Source organism: Schistocerca gregaria, chromosome 6 (genome assembly GCF_023897955.1).
Source record: "Schistocerca gregaria isolate iqSchGreg1 chromosome 6, iqSchGreg1.2, whole genome shotgun sequence".
NCBI lineage: Eukaryota > Metazoa > Arthropoda > Insecta > Orthoptera > Acrididae > Schistocerca > Schistocerca gregaria.
In genome coordinates, this window is record NC_064925.1 from 30,115,311 (window position 1) to 30,129,630 (window position 14,320).

The 14,320-nt window shown below is 48.3% G+C and overlaps 1 non-coding gene across 1 annotated transcript; it reads left to right on the top strand.

The window, feature by feature from the left end:
• Positions 1-11,962: 11,962 nt before the first annotated feature.
• On the top strand, positions 11,963-12,035 carry Trnaa-ugc (transfer RNA alanine (anticodon UGC)). Its single transcript has one exon. It is a non-coding gene; the product is annotated as a tRNA-Ala (tRNA).
• Positions 12,036-14,320: the final 2,285 nt, after the last annotated feature.

A 14,320-nucleotide genomic window follows, 5' to 3' on the forward strand; every position in this document is an offset into this window, starting at 1 on the left:
CGATACCCAGGGCCTCCAGAATTTTTAACACACTTACATGCGCAGCTTGCCATGCAAGTGGAATAATTCACAGCCAACAGATGTGTCTAGGCAGATACAAGCGAACGATTAGCATCCACAATTGGCAAGCGTGCTATTATTCGTGCGCAGGAAGCCCCTTCCTCCCACTCCTACACTTAATTTACAATCAGTGCAAGTGTTCCCATAAGATTCTTAAGCCTACGTCGGAAAGATCTGCCTTACGCCAAGTTCACGTAAATCCCAACTGCACATTCCTGTTCTTTGCATGCAGTCGGCTGCTACTGGTGTTGCTAGTTGTGACTTCTGATAACAGATGCCGTAGCAATCAATTCATGGAGTGAGTTGTATGTTTTGCGATAGTCTGTCTCTGACAAGCAAGCACAGGTGACATAGGTGCGAACACAGGAAGCTTGCAGCCCCTCGCTGCCTACAGACACTGAGCAGCCACTCTAGGAGGGCGGCCTAAGCCGTAGGCGAAATATGCTCATTCGCTTTGGGGCGACGTCGAACTATAAATGAGGCTGTCCCTAGCGTGAGCCTCGTGTGAAGTCGTAAAAGTCGGCTGCATGGGCGAGTGCCATGTTTGGGGAGCGTTTCGTAGTTTGCGCAGTGCAATGGAGACGTGGAAACTTGTTGTGGCCCAGTGTTTTTCAGTTGGACGACAATAGTGGTACACAGTAGCAAAGAGCGAGGCACTGAGTTTGCATGAACAATGGAGTGCACAATGGGGCTCGAGATGTGCTTGTTACCGCAGGTGCTGTATGATTGTCGACAAGGAGTGAAAACGGAGCAATTTGTGACCCCCCTTTCAATTTAAGACGTTAAAAACAGACGGAATTTGCATTCGTAATACCAGAGCATCGAAACTACTTGGAACTCTTGTGTATATGAAAGTGTCCGCGCCTTTGTACTCTGGTCCCTTCACCGCTTCAAACCAACCAAGCAATGTGTTCCGTGCACATCAGAGTTGCAAAGAATGGAGAATAGCGCAGTTTGGTCGTGCATGAGTGCGTAGCTCAGTTCCAGTTGGACACAGTCGTGTTCCGTCACTCGGCCAGTGCACATCGCGCGGTGACGGGCGGTAGCGCGGGCCAGTGTTTACGTCGCTAGCAGTGCTGAGGTGGAGAGCTGAGCAGCGTGTGCGAGCGCTGTTAACGTTTGTTTCTGTATAACTGTTGTAAGTAAGATGTCGACAATTAACAGAGCGAACAGCGTTCAGTGTGTTTTCGATCGCGTTGCCTTACGACCGACGGCGTTTGAAATTCATGAGTGGATCTGTGAGGATTTGAAATTGCCTGAAGATATAGTCGACACATTCCAGTTGGACTTTGTGCAGTACTCGTTATTTATCAAATTTATTTCGAGTGACACTTACGAGAAATTCGCTGAGGAGCATGTTGGTGTGAGACCATTTCGTCATAATGATGGCAGTATTAGTAATGTCCAAATCGTGCCTTCGGGATACGGAGTAAGAACCGTCAGGGTATTTAATGTGCCACTCGAGTGCCCTAATGATCTGATTGCACGTTCTCTGTCACTGTACGGCGCTGTTTTCTCAGTTACAAATGAAAAATGGTCGAGTGCCTATCGCTACCAAGTTAATAGCGGGGTGCGCAGTGTACGTGTAGACTTGAAAAAGCATATACCTTCGTATGTTGCCATTGGCGGCTGTCGTGCACAGGTAACTTACATTGGTCAACCCCCTACCTGTTCGATCTGCCATTCAACTGAACATCTGCGGATGAACTGTACACGTAGACGTCCATTTCAACTTCCACGGGAAAGTTCTGCAGACGGTAGTGAAAAGCTGGTACCACTATTGAGTGAGGTGGTCGCGGGGACTGTACCACCACCCCGGCAGCCGGAACATGTCAGCGAGGCGGAGGTGCCAGTTCAGGTGGAACGCAGTGCCAAAGACATTCGTGGTAGGACGGACGTCGATTCGGCACCGTCATCCTCACCGGGGCAATTACCGCTGGATACCAACGATGCGCCAGCCACCTCTGAAACTAAGCCGTGTGAGATACAGGAGCGGGTGCAGATCAGTTTGCCTGAACCACCCCTATCGGTAGAGACTGTAGCAGACACGAAGAAAGGCCGCCGAAGGAGAAGCAAAGGGAATAGTAGCAAAGAGGAAAAGTCGAATGATTTAGGACCCGTACACATGTCAGAAAGTGGCAGCGAGACTGAACCTCAATCTTCTTGCTCCGTGCGCTGCGAGGACACCGCGAGGCAAGAACGCATTCATGAACAAACCAAACACCTGAAGGCACTATTGAGCGCTGAAAGGGATCAGAGCACCGTAACGGCCAAGAGGAAGAGCGAGCAGAGCAGCGAGCAGCTGCAGCAGCGCTCCCGCAGGAACTCGCTGACGTCAGTCGCAGCCCCGCGTGGTGGCCAGGCGGATGCGACCACGTTGACGGACTCAGCCGGCGGTGGCGGGCAGGGCGGCGCGCGCACCGCGCTGCACCCCGACTGCAATGAACCGTGGTGGCACCAGAACGAGGAGATGCAGCAGTAGCTGCTCTCGCGCATGACCATCGCGCTGCGACCTTCCCCTCCCTGACCCGTTGTTGGTTTTGACATTTCGTTTCGTACTCCAAACGTTACCAACGAGTTTGCTTCAAAGCCGGAGAGAAGGACGATGCGAAACTCACAGCTCATTGTCCTCTGAACCATCATGGGTGACAGCCAAACCTACAACATTACCACACTTAACGTCAATAGAATTCAAAGTGCGGTGAAACTGCGTTCGCTCAATGATTTCTTGTATGGTACCAGCGTTGACATTGCCCTCCTACAGGAGGTAGTCACAGCCTTAGAAGTGCCCGGTTACGTTCTTATTGATAACATCAATCTTCAGGATGCTGTAGGCACTGCCATCCTTCTGCGCGACGGTATACCCTTTACGGATGTGCAGCGGCTGACCAGTGGTCGTGGCATTTCTCTTCGAGTGGATGGTGTGCAGATTGTTAACGTGTACGCCCCCTCAGGTAGCACTCATAAGAGAGATCGTTCAAAATTTTATAAAACCGAGGTTCCCATTCTTCTTAGTGGTTATCGTGAACATCTCATCCTTGGTGGTGACTTCAATTGTGTGCTCAACGACAGAGACCAAACTCCTAACACGAACAGATGTATCGAACTTGAACATTTAATTCATGGCATGCGTCTTCACGATACATGGGAACAACTGCACGGTGAACGGGTAGCGTACACCTTTGTAACCAGTCATTCTGCCAGTCGGCTGGATAGGATCTATGTGTCCGATGCCCTCCAGCGACACACTGTGAACTGTGACATAGCTCCTGTCAATATCTCCGACCATTGTGCATATCAGTGTTACCTCAACCTACACCGCCAGCCAATTTACCGCAGGAAGGGCTACTGGAAATTGAATGTCAGCCTTCTGCAGGATGCCCAACTTGAAGAGGAGGTGAACTTAACGTGGCAACAGCTCCAGCGGCACCGACGTCGTTACGCTAGCGTTCTACAGTGGTGGATTCAGTGTGCTAAGCCTAAATTACGCCTGACCGTCATGAGCTACGCCCGACAAAAAAGCTTTTGGCAGAAACAGACTATTGAATTTTATTATCGCTGTTTGAGAGAACTGTACAGTCGCACTAACAATCCTTCTGGAGACATCGACGTAAAGATCAAACGATATAAAGCGAAAATCACGGCGATACAACGCCAACGAATGCATGGCATCATCGTGCGAGCCCACCCTAAGGACGTTGCCGCCGAAGAACGGGCCTCTCTGTATCACATCCTGAGAACGACGAAACGGTGTAAAGCCATGTTGATTGAAGCCGTCGTTGATGACGCTGAGAATGCCATCACGAAGCAACGTGACATCATCTCGCACGTCTACGACTATTATAGTCAACTTTACAAGAAGCAACTCGTTGTTTAACACTCGTGCGAGGATTTTCTTAGGACCTTGAGCTGTCGCTTGTCACAACAGGATAATGCAAAGTTGGAATCTGTTTTCACACAGGACGAAATCCGACTGGCGGTTCACAGTGCATAGAAAAGGAAATCACCAGGACCTGATGGTCTCAGCGCTGAGTTTTACCAGCGATACTGGAACGTCCTCGGTCCGACACTCCTCGAGATAGCGAATGAACTCTGGCGCCTGGAAGTCATACCCAAAGCATTTACGGAAGGTATCATCCTGCCCTTACCGAAAAAAGGGAACAGCAGGAAGGTCGAAAACATGCGACCCATCACACTCCTGAATGCCGAATTCAAAATCATCACCAGATCGATTAAGCTAAGGATGCAAACCGTTATGTACAAGGTTTTAGGCAGTTACCAGTACAGTGCAGTGCAAGGTCGAAGTGCAATCTCAGCTGCCTGCGATTTGAGGGACATCATCTGTTCATATGCTGAAACTAAAGGACAGGGCGCTCTGATCTTTCTAGATTTTGAGAAGGCTTATGACCGTGTACCTCATAATTTCCTCTTTCAAAGCATGAAGAAACTAGGATTTGGACCTCAACTCATAGAATTAATTCGCAAACTTACTACAAACGCCTCTTCACGGATTCTCATTAATGACCATTTTACAAAAGAAGTTTCCATCGAGCAGTCCATCCGCCAAGGATGTCCTCTCTCAATGATTTTGTACGCCATTGCAGTAGAGCCGCTCCTGAACAACTTAGTGCATAGCGGGATCGGGCTTAGCGTCGAGTCTGTCACTATCCCATGCACTGCGTATGCTGACGATATATGCGTAACTGTGTCATCGTCGCAATAACTTCTGTCAGCAGCAACTCTTCTACAAACATTCACGTTTCTTTCAGGAGCAACACTCAATAGAACTAAAACCACAGTTTTGCAGATCGGTGGCGGTATCGGAGATATATCCCATGTTACCTGGTGCAAGGTAAAGGATTCTCACACAACCCTCGGTGTTACTTTTGAAGCCAAACCAGACAAATTCCTGACGAAGAACTGGTCACACATGCTTCATAAATTACGTGCTGCTTTGATGCTTCACTCCGACCGTGACTTGAACATAGTACAGAAAGTTAAGACCATCGAGATCGCCATTACGAGCAAGATGAATTATTTGGCGCAAATTCTTACAATCTCCGACCACCTAGCCAAGAGTATACAATTAGCGTTATGTTGGTTTATTTTTAGGGGGCATATTTTCAAAGTTCAATTCGATACCTTAACCTTAACTTCGTCCAAAGGTGGCCTTAACCTCATTAAAGTACACAAAAAATGTGTCACCCTGCACCTAAATCGCATCAGGAAGGAGTTTCGTACCCGGAGGACCAGTCTCATCAGAAACCTCATTCAGCGGTGGAAACCTCATAGCTTGGACCCACCCGTTAATATCGCCGGCATTCCACTTTCTTACCGACATGTGCGACTATATTACATGGAAATGAGCTACGTTCGACACAACATCGTCGATACCGGAAGCCTGACGAACAGGAAGCTTTATGACCTTCTCATGACAACAAACCACAGGAATCGTCTCGAAGAAAAATATCCACATACACATTGGAGTATAATATGGCGGAATGTGCACAACGACATGTTACCATCACGCGTCATAGCAGACTGGTATCTCACAGTCAACGATAAAGTAGCAACGAATGAAAAGCTACATAAAATAGGCCTTCAACCAACGCCCAACTGTGACGCATGCGGAAGAGTCGATACGCTCCTTCATAGGTTCACTTGCGGACAGGCAGAAGAAATTACAACATTTCTTCTTCAACGATTGTCAGTGATAGACCGTACGACGCCCAGTGGTGTAGAACTTTTAGAGATCACTCAGCCACAAAAACTGAGGTATCCACGAGCAAAAAACAACTCTACAACGTGGATCATGGGCCACACAGCATCGTTTATTATACAGAATAGGCATGCTAATTTTCTAGACTATTATTCTTACACAGAAATTGAACACTTTAAAATAAGCCAACATTGTGACTATAGGAGGATATTTGGAAATATGCTGCAAATCATAATTAACGGTTAAATGCTTCAAATACAATATTTGGATAGTAGAGGTTGCCAGTTGCCTGTATGTATGAATCCTATTTGCTTCCTGGGACTTTATTTCTTGCCGGAATTTTACGATACTATTCAGATGCTAACCAATGCAGAAGGCATTTTTTTTCCTTCCCATTTTCCTCTCAACATTTTCCTCTCTCGCAAAGCGGCTGAGCAACTTTCCTTTCGACAATGATGTGATAGTCTTTTGTGCACCTCAAGAAGACATTTCCTTTCTTTTCTTATATTGCGCAACGGCAGCCTACAACTCATAAATACTATGTTCATTCTATTTTCATTACGAATCGAAGTACATGATTATTTTTCACTTCCTTAAAAAAAAATAAAATATAAAAAGGAAAAATAAAAAAAAAATTGGTAGAGCACTTGCCCGCGCAAAAAAAACGGGTAACGGAAAAAAAAGAAAAAAGTAAAAAACAATTAAAAAAAGAAAAAAGTAAAAAAAAAGAATAATAATAATAAAAAATATGGATAGAGCGTCTAAAAAAAAGTTGGTAGAGCGTTCGCTTTGCATGTGAAAGGTCCCGGGTTCTAGCCCCGGTGCCTCCATGTTTAGTGGTCAGTGGATGCTAAGTGTTGATCGCGGCGAACCTAAAGGCACGCAAGATGTTGCAAAGCCAGCTTCACAGACTTGTATGATGCATACTGACGTAAGGACAGCAACATGTATGTGTGGGGACCGGCTGTCATCGAGTGCAGATCTGTCTTAGGTATCACGGCTTAACGTCATTGAAGCCTAGAGAGTGGACAACACGTTCGTCTTACTCAGAGCGGTGTCCGAATTCTATTTTCGACGTGATGCGTGCCACTTCCATTGTGGCCAACTACGATTCAATACAGAATGCACGAAACCTGAAAGACACCCTCACAGATACATAGAGAGTAGTGTTTGTCTGCGGAATAATGGGAGTGCAAGGGTCTGTCACATTGATATTGCTGTATGTAGCACAATTTACCGTGGAGGGGCGTAGCTCAGATGGTAGAGCGCTCGCTTAGCATGCGAGAGGTACTGGGATCGATAGCCAGCGCTTCCAGAATTTTTAACACACCTACATGCGCACCTTGCCATGCAAGTGGAATAATTCACAGCCAGCAGATGTGTCTAGGCAGATACAAGCGAACGATTGGCATCCACAATTGGCAAGCGTGCTGTTATTCGTGCGCAGGAAGCACCCTCCTCCCACTCCTACACTTAATTTACAAACAGTACAAGTGTTCCCATAAGATTCTTAAGCCTACGTCGGAAAGATCTGCCTTACGCCAAGTTCACGTAAATCCCACTGTACATTCCTATTCTTTGCGTGCAGTCTGCTGCTACTGGTGTTGCTAGTTGTGACTTCTGATAACAGATGCCGTAGCAATCAATTCATGGAGTGAGTTGTATGTTTTGCGATAGTCTGTCTCTGACAAGCAAGCACAGGTGACATAGGTGCGAACACAGGAAGCTTGCAGCCCCTCGCTGCCTGCAGACACTGAGCAGCCACACTAGGAGGGCGGCCTAAGCCGTAGGCGAAATGTGCTCATTCGCTTTGGGGCGACGTCGAACTATAAATGAGGCTGTCACTAGCGTGAGCGTCGTGTAAAGTCGTAAACGTCGGCTGCATGGGCGAGTGCCATGTTTGGGGAGCGTTTCGTAGTTTGCGCAGTGCAATGGAGACGTGGAAACTTGTAGTGGCCCAGTGTTTTGCAGTTGGACGACACGAGTGGTACATAGTAGCAAAGAGCGAGGCACTGAGTTTGCATGAACAATGGAGTGCACAATGGGGCTCGAAATGTGCTTGTTACCTAAGGTGCTGTGTGATTGTCGACAAGGAGTGAAAACGGAGCAACTTGTGACCCCCCTTTCAATTTAAGACGTTAAAAACAGACGGAATTTGCATTCGTAATACCAGAGCATCGAAACTACTTGGAACTCTAGTGTATATGAAAGTGTCCGCGCCTTTGTACTCTGGTCCCTTCACCGCTACAAACCAAACATGCATCGTGTCCGTGCACATCAGAGTTGCAAAGAATGGAGAATAGCGCAGTTTGGTCGTGCATCGGGGCGTAGCTTAGTTGGTAGTGCGTTCGCTTTGCATGTGAAAGGTCCCGGGTTCAAGCCCCGGCGCCTCCATGTTTTGTGGTCAGTGGATGCTAAGTGTTGATCGCGGCGAACCTAAAGGCACCCAAGGTGTTGCAAAGCCAGCGTCACAGACTGGAATGATGCATACTGACGTAAGGAGAGCAAGATGTATGTGTGGGGACCGGCTGTCATCGAGTGCAGATCTGTCTTAGGTATCACGGCTTAACGTCATTGAAGTCTAGAGAGTGGACAACACGTTCGTCTTACTCAGAGCGGTGTCCGAATTCTATTTTCGACGTGATGCGTGCCACTTCCATTGTGGCCAACTACAATTCAATACAGAATGCACGAAACCTGAAAGACACCCTCACAGATACATAGAGACTAGTGTTTGTCTGCGGAATAATGGGAGTGCAAGGGTCTGTGACATTGATATTGCTGTATGTAGCACAATTTATCATGGAGGGGGCGTAGCTCAGATGGTAGAGCGCTTCCTTAGCATGCGAGAGGTACTGGGATCGATACCCAGCGCCTCCAGAATTGTTAACACACCTACATGCGCACCTTGCCATGCAAGTGGAATAATTCACAGCCAACAGATGTGTCTAGGCAGATACAAGCGAACGATTAGCATCCACAATTGGCAACCGTGCTGTTATTCGTGTGCAGGAAGCACCCTCCTCCCACTCCTACACTTAATTTACAAACAGTACAAGTGTTCCCATAAGATTCTTAAGCCTACGTCGGAAAGATCTGCCTTACGCCAAGTTCACGTAAATCCCACTCCACATTCCTATTCTTTGCGTGCAGTCGGCTGCTACTGGTGTTGCTAGTTGTGACTTCTGATAACAGATGCCGTAGCAATCAATTCATGGAGTGAGTTGTATGTTTTGCGATAGTCTGTCTCTGACAAGCAAGCACAGGTGACATAGGTGCGAACACAGGAAGCTTGCAGCCCCTCGCTGCCTGCAGACACTGAGCAGCCACACTAGGATGGCGGCCTAAGCCGTAGGCGAAGTGTGCTCATTCGCTTTGGGGCGATGTCGAACTATAAATGAGGCTGTCACTAGCGTGAGCGTCCACCCCAACCCACTGCCGCGCCTGTACTCCTGTATCCCACCTGCTCTCCATCTTCACACTCTCCACACCCTCTCCCAAGGTGGCTTCCGCCGACTCCCCCTCCCGGATGATGCCCTCCTCCCCTCCATCTACCCCTCCAACCAACTTTGAGCCTTGCCTTCCCCTCTCCTCTCATTTTCCTGTGGGCACCCTCTCTCCCTTCTCTCCCTCCCTCTCTCCCTCCTTCCATCCTTACCTCCCCTCCCCTCTCCCTGGGCTTCCACCCCCCTCTTTTCGTTTTCTCCCCTCCTCCTCCCTGGCATCCTATCTCCCCCTCCCTCCTTCCCTCCCCCTGTTTTTTCCCTTGGCAGGCCCCCAGCTTTTCGGTGTGGACAGTGCCCCTGCAAGCGCCGAAGCCCATCTCCGCAGTGTCCGTGTCTTTCGTCCCGTCTGTGCCTCGAGTGTTTCTTCGTTTTCTGCTCCACCGTTCACCTGTGCTAGTGTTCTCTGTTCCGTGCTGTGCTGCCCGTTTTTTAAAACTGAAACAGTGCTGCGTCGGTGAACGACTTCAATTCTTTTTATTCTCTGTTGTCTTCTGATTTTTGTCCTCCATGTCTGTGTTTTGAGATTATGTCTTCCTGTTTTTATCTCTTGTATGTTTCTTGTGGCCGAAGAGCGGCATATTAGGCCGCTGCCGGCCTACCTTTGTAGGTATAAAATGACAATAAAGGAAAAAAAAAAAGCGTGAGCGTCGTGTAAAGTCGTAAAAGTCGGCTGCATGGGTGAGTGCCATGTTTGGGGAGCGTTTCGTAGTTTGCGCAGTGCAATGGAGACGTGGAAACTTGTTGTGGCCCAGTGTTTTGCAGTTGGGCGACAAGAGTGGTACATAGTAGCAAAGAGCGAGGCACTGAGTTTGCATGAACTATGGAGTGCACAGTGGGGCTCGAAATGTGCTTGTTACCTCAGGTGCTGTGTGATTGTCGACAAGGAGTGAAAACGGAGCAATTTGTGACCCCCCTTTCAATTTAAGACGTTAAAAACAGACGGAATTTGCATTCGTAATACCAGAGCATCGAAACTACTTGGAACTCTTGTGTATATGAATGTGTCCGCGCCTTTGTACTCTGGTCCCTTCACCGCTACAAACCAACCAAGCATCGTGTCCGTGCACATCAGAGTCGCAAAGAATGGAGAAAAGCGCAGTTTGGTCGCGAATCGGGGCGTAGATCAGTTGGTAGAGCGTTCGCTTTGCATGTGAAAGGTCACGCGTTCAAGCTCCGCCGCCTTCATGTTTTGTGGTCAGTGGATGCAAAGTGTTGATCGCAGAGAACCTAAAGGCACGCAAGGTGTTGCAAAGCCAGCGTCACAGACTTGTATGATGCATACTGACGTAAGGAGAGCAAGATGTATGTGTGGGGACCGGCTGTCATCGAGTGCAGATCTGTCTTAGGTATCACGGCTTAACGTCATTGAAGTCTAGAGAGTGGACAACACGTTCGTCTTACTCAGAGCGGTGTCCGAATTCTATTTTCGACGTGATGCGTGCCACTTCCATTGTGGCCAACTACAATTCAATACAGAATGCACGAAACCTGAAAGACACCCTCACAGATACATAGAGACTAGTGTTTGTCTGCGGAATAATGGGAGTGCAAGGGTCTGTGACATTGATATTGTTGTATGTAGCACAATGTATCATGGAGGGAGCGTAGCTCAGATGGTAGAGCGCTCGCTTAGCTTGCGAGAGGTACTGGGGTCGATACCCAGCGCCTCCAGAATTTTTAACACACCTATATGCGGACCTTGCCATGCAAGTGGAATAATTCACAGCCAGCAGATGTGTCTAGGCAGATACAAGAGAACGATTAGCATCCACAATTGGCAAGCGTGCTGTTATTCGTGCGCAGGAAGCACCCTCCTCCAACTCCTACACTTAATTTACAAACAGTACAAGTGTTCCCATAAGATTCTTAAGCCTACGTCGGAAAGATCTGTCTTACGCCAAGCTCCCGTATATCCCACTGCACATTCCTATTCTTTGCGTGCAGTCTGCTGCTACTGGTGTTGCTAGTTGTGACTTCTGATAACAGATGCCGTAGCAATCAATTCATGGAGTGAGTTGTATGTTTTGCGATAGTCTGTCTCTGACAAGCAAGCACAGGTGACATAGGTGCGAACACAGGAAGCTTGCAGCCCCTCGCTGCCTGCAGACACTGAGCAGCCACACTAGGAGGGCGGCCTAAGCCGTAGGCGAAATGTGCTCATTCGCTTTGGGGCGACGTCGAACTATAAATGAGGCTGTCACTAGCGTGAGCGTCGTGTAAAGTCGTAAAAGTCGGCTGCATGGGCGAGTGCCATGTTTGGGGAGCGTTTCGTAGTTTGCGCAGTGCAATGGAGACGTGGAAACTTGTTGTGGCCCAGTGTTTAGCAGTTGGACGACAAGAGTGGTACACAGTAGCAAAGAGCGAGGCACTGAGTTTGCATGAACAATGGAGTGCACAATGGGGCTCGAAATGTGCTTGTTACCTCAGGTGCTGTGTGATTGTCGACAAGGAGTGAAAACGGAGCAATTTGTGACCCCCCTTTCAATTTAAGACGTTAAAAACAGACGCAATTTGCATTCGTAATACCAGAGCATCGAAACTACTTGGAACTCTTGTGTATATGAACGTGTCCGCGCCTTTGTACTCTGGTCCCTTCACCGCTACAAACCAACCAAGCATCGTGTCCGTGCACATCAGAGTTGCAAAGAATGGAGAATAGCGAAGTTTGGTCGTGCATGGGGGCTTAGCTCAGTTGGTAGAGCGTTCGCTTTGCATGTGAAAGGTCCCGGGTTCAATCACCGGCACCTCCATGTTTTGTGGTCAGTGGATGCCAAGTGTTGATCGCTGCGAACCTAAAGGCACGCAAGATGTTGCAAAGCCAGCGTCACAGACTTGTACGATGCGAAATGACGTAAGGAGAGCAAGATGTATGTGTGGGGCCCGGCTGTCATAAAGTGCAAATCTGTCTTAGGTATCACGGCTTAACGTCATTGAAGTCTAGAGAGTGGACAACACGTTCGTCTTACTCAGAGCGGTGTCCGAACTCTATTTTCGACGTGATGAGATCCACTTCCATTGTGGCCAACTACGATTCAATACAGAATGCACGAAACCTGAAAGACACCCTCACAGATACATAGAGAGTAGTGTTTGTCTGCGGAATAATGGGAGTGCAAGGGTCTGTGGCATTGATATTGCTGTAAGTAGCACGATTTGTCAAGGAGTTGGCGTAGCTCAGATGGTGAAGCGCTCGCTGGGCATGCTAGAGGTCCTGGGATAGATACCCAGCGCCTCCAGAATTTTTAACACACCTAAATTGCGCACCTTGCCATGCAAGTGGAATAATTCACAGCCAGCAGATGTGTCTAGGCAGATACAAGCGAACGATTAGCATCCACAATTGGCAAGCGTGCTGTTATTCGTGCGCAGGAAGCAATCTCCTCCCACTCCTACACTTAATTTACAACAGTACAAGTGTTCGCATAAGATTCTTAAGCCTATGTCGGAAAGATCTGCCTTACGCCAAGTTCACGTAAATCCCACTGCACATTCCTATTCTTTGCGTGCAGTCGGCTGTTACTGGTGTTGCTAGTTGTGACTTCTGATAACAGATGCCGTAGAAATCAATTCATGGAGTGAGTTGTATGTTTTGCGATAGTCTGTCTCTGACAAGCAAGCACAGGTGACATATGTGCGAACACAGGAAGCTTGCAGCCCCTCGCTGCCTACAGACACTGAGCAGCCACACTAGGAGGGCGGCCTAAGCCGTATGCGAAATGTGCTCATTCGCTTTGGGGCGACGTCGAACTATAAATGAGGCTGTCACTAGCGTGAGCGTTGCGTGAAGTCGTAAAGGTCGGCTGCATGGGCGAGTGCCATGTTTTGGGAGCGTTTCGTAGTTTGCGCACTGCAATGGAGACGTGGAAACTTGTTGTGGCCCGGAGTTTTGCAATTGGACGACAAGAGTGGTACACAGTAGCAAAGAGCGAGGCACTGAGTTTCCATGAACAATGGAGTGCACAATGGGGCTAGAGATGTGCTTGTTACCTCAGGTGCTGTGTGATTGTCGACAAGGAGTGAAAACGGAGCAATTTGTGACACCCCTTTCAATTTAAGACGTTAAAAACAGACGGAAATTGCATTCGTAATACCAGAGCATCGAAACTACTTGGAACTCTTGTGTATATGAACGTGTCCGCGCCTTTGTACTCTGGTCCCTTCACCGCTACAAACCAACCAAGCATCGTGTCCGTGCACATCAGAGACGCAAGGAATCGAGAATAGCGCAGTTTGGTCGCGAATGGGGGCGTAGCCCAGTTGCTGCCGGCAAGGTAGCTCAGCGTGTTCGGTCAGAGAGTTTAGCTACCCTCTGTAATAAAAAAACTGAGTGAACGGTTCAACGAACAACCTGCATGGGTGTCATGAGACGTCCGCCCCGATCATGTACAACGATCAAAATAGAACAAAACGAGATAACCAAAAAAAAAGTTGGTGTAGCTTCCGCTTTGCATGTCAAAAGGTCCCGGGTTCAAGCCCCGGCGCCTCCATGTTTTGTGGTCAGTGGATGCCATGTGTTGATCGCGGCGAACCTAAAGGCACGCAAGATGTTGCAAAGCCCACGTCACAGACTTGTATGATGCATACTGACGTAAGGAGAGCAAGATGTATGTGTGGGGACCGGCTGTCATCGAGTGCAGATCTGTCTTAGGTATCACGGCTTAACATCATTGAAGTCTAGAGAGTGGACAACACGTTCGTCTTACTCAGAGCGGTGTCCGAACTCTATTTTCGACGTGATGCGTGCCACTTCCATTGTGGCCAACTACGACTCAATACAGAATGCACGAAACCTGAAGGACACCCTCACAGATACATAGTGAATAGTGTTTGTCTGCGGAGTAATGGGAGTGCAAGGGTCTGTGACATTGATATTGCTGTATGTAGCACAATTTATCATGTAGGGGGCGTAGCTCAGATGGTAGAGCGCTGACTTAGCATGCGAGAGGTATTGGGATCGATACCCAGCGCCTCCAGAATTTTTAACACACCTACATGCGCACCTTGCCATGCAAGTGGAGTAATTCACAGCCAGCAG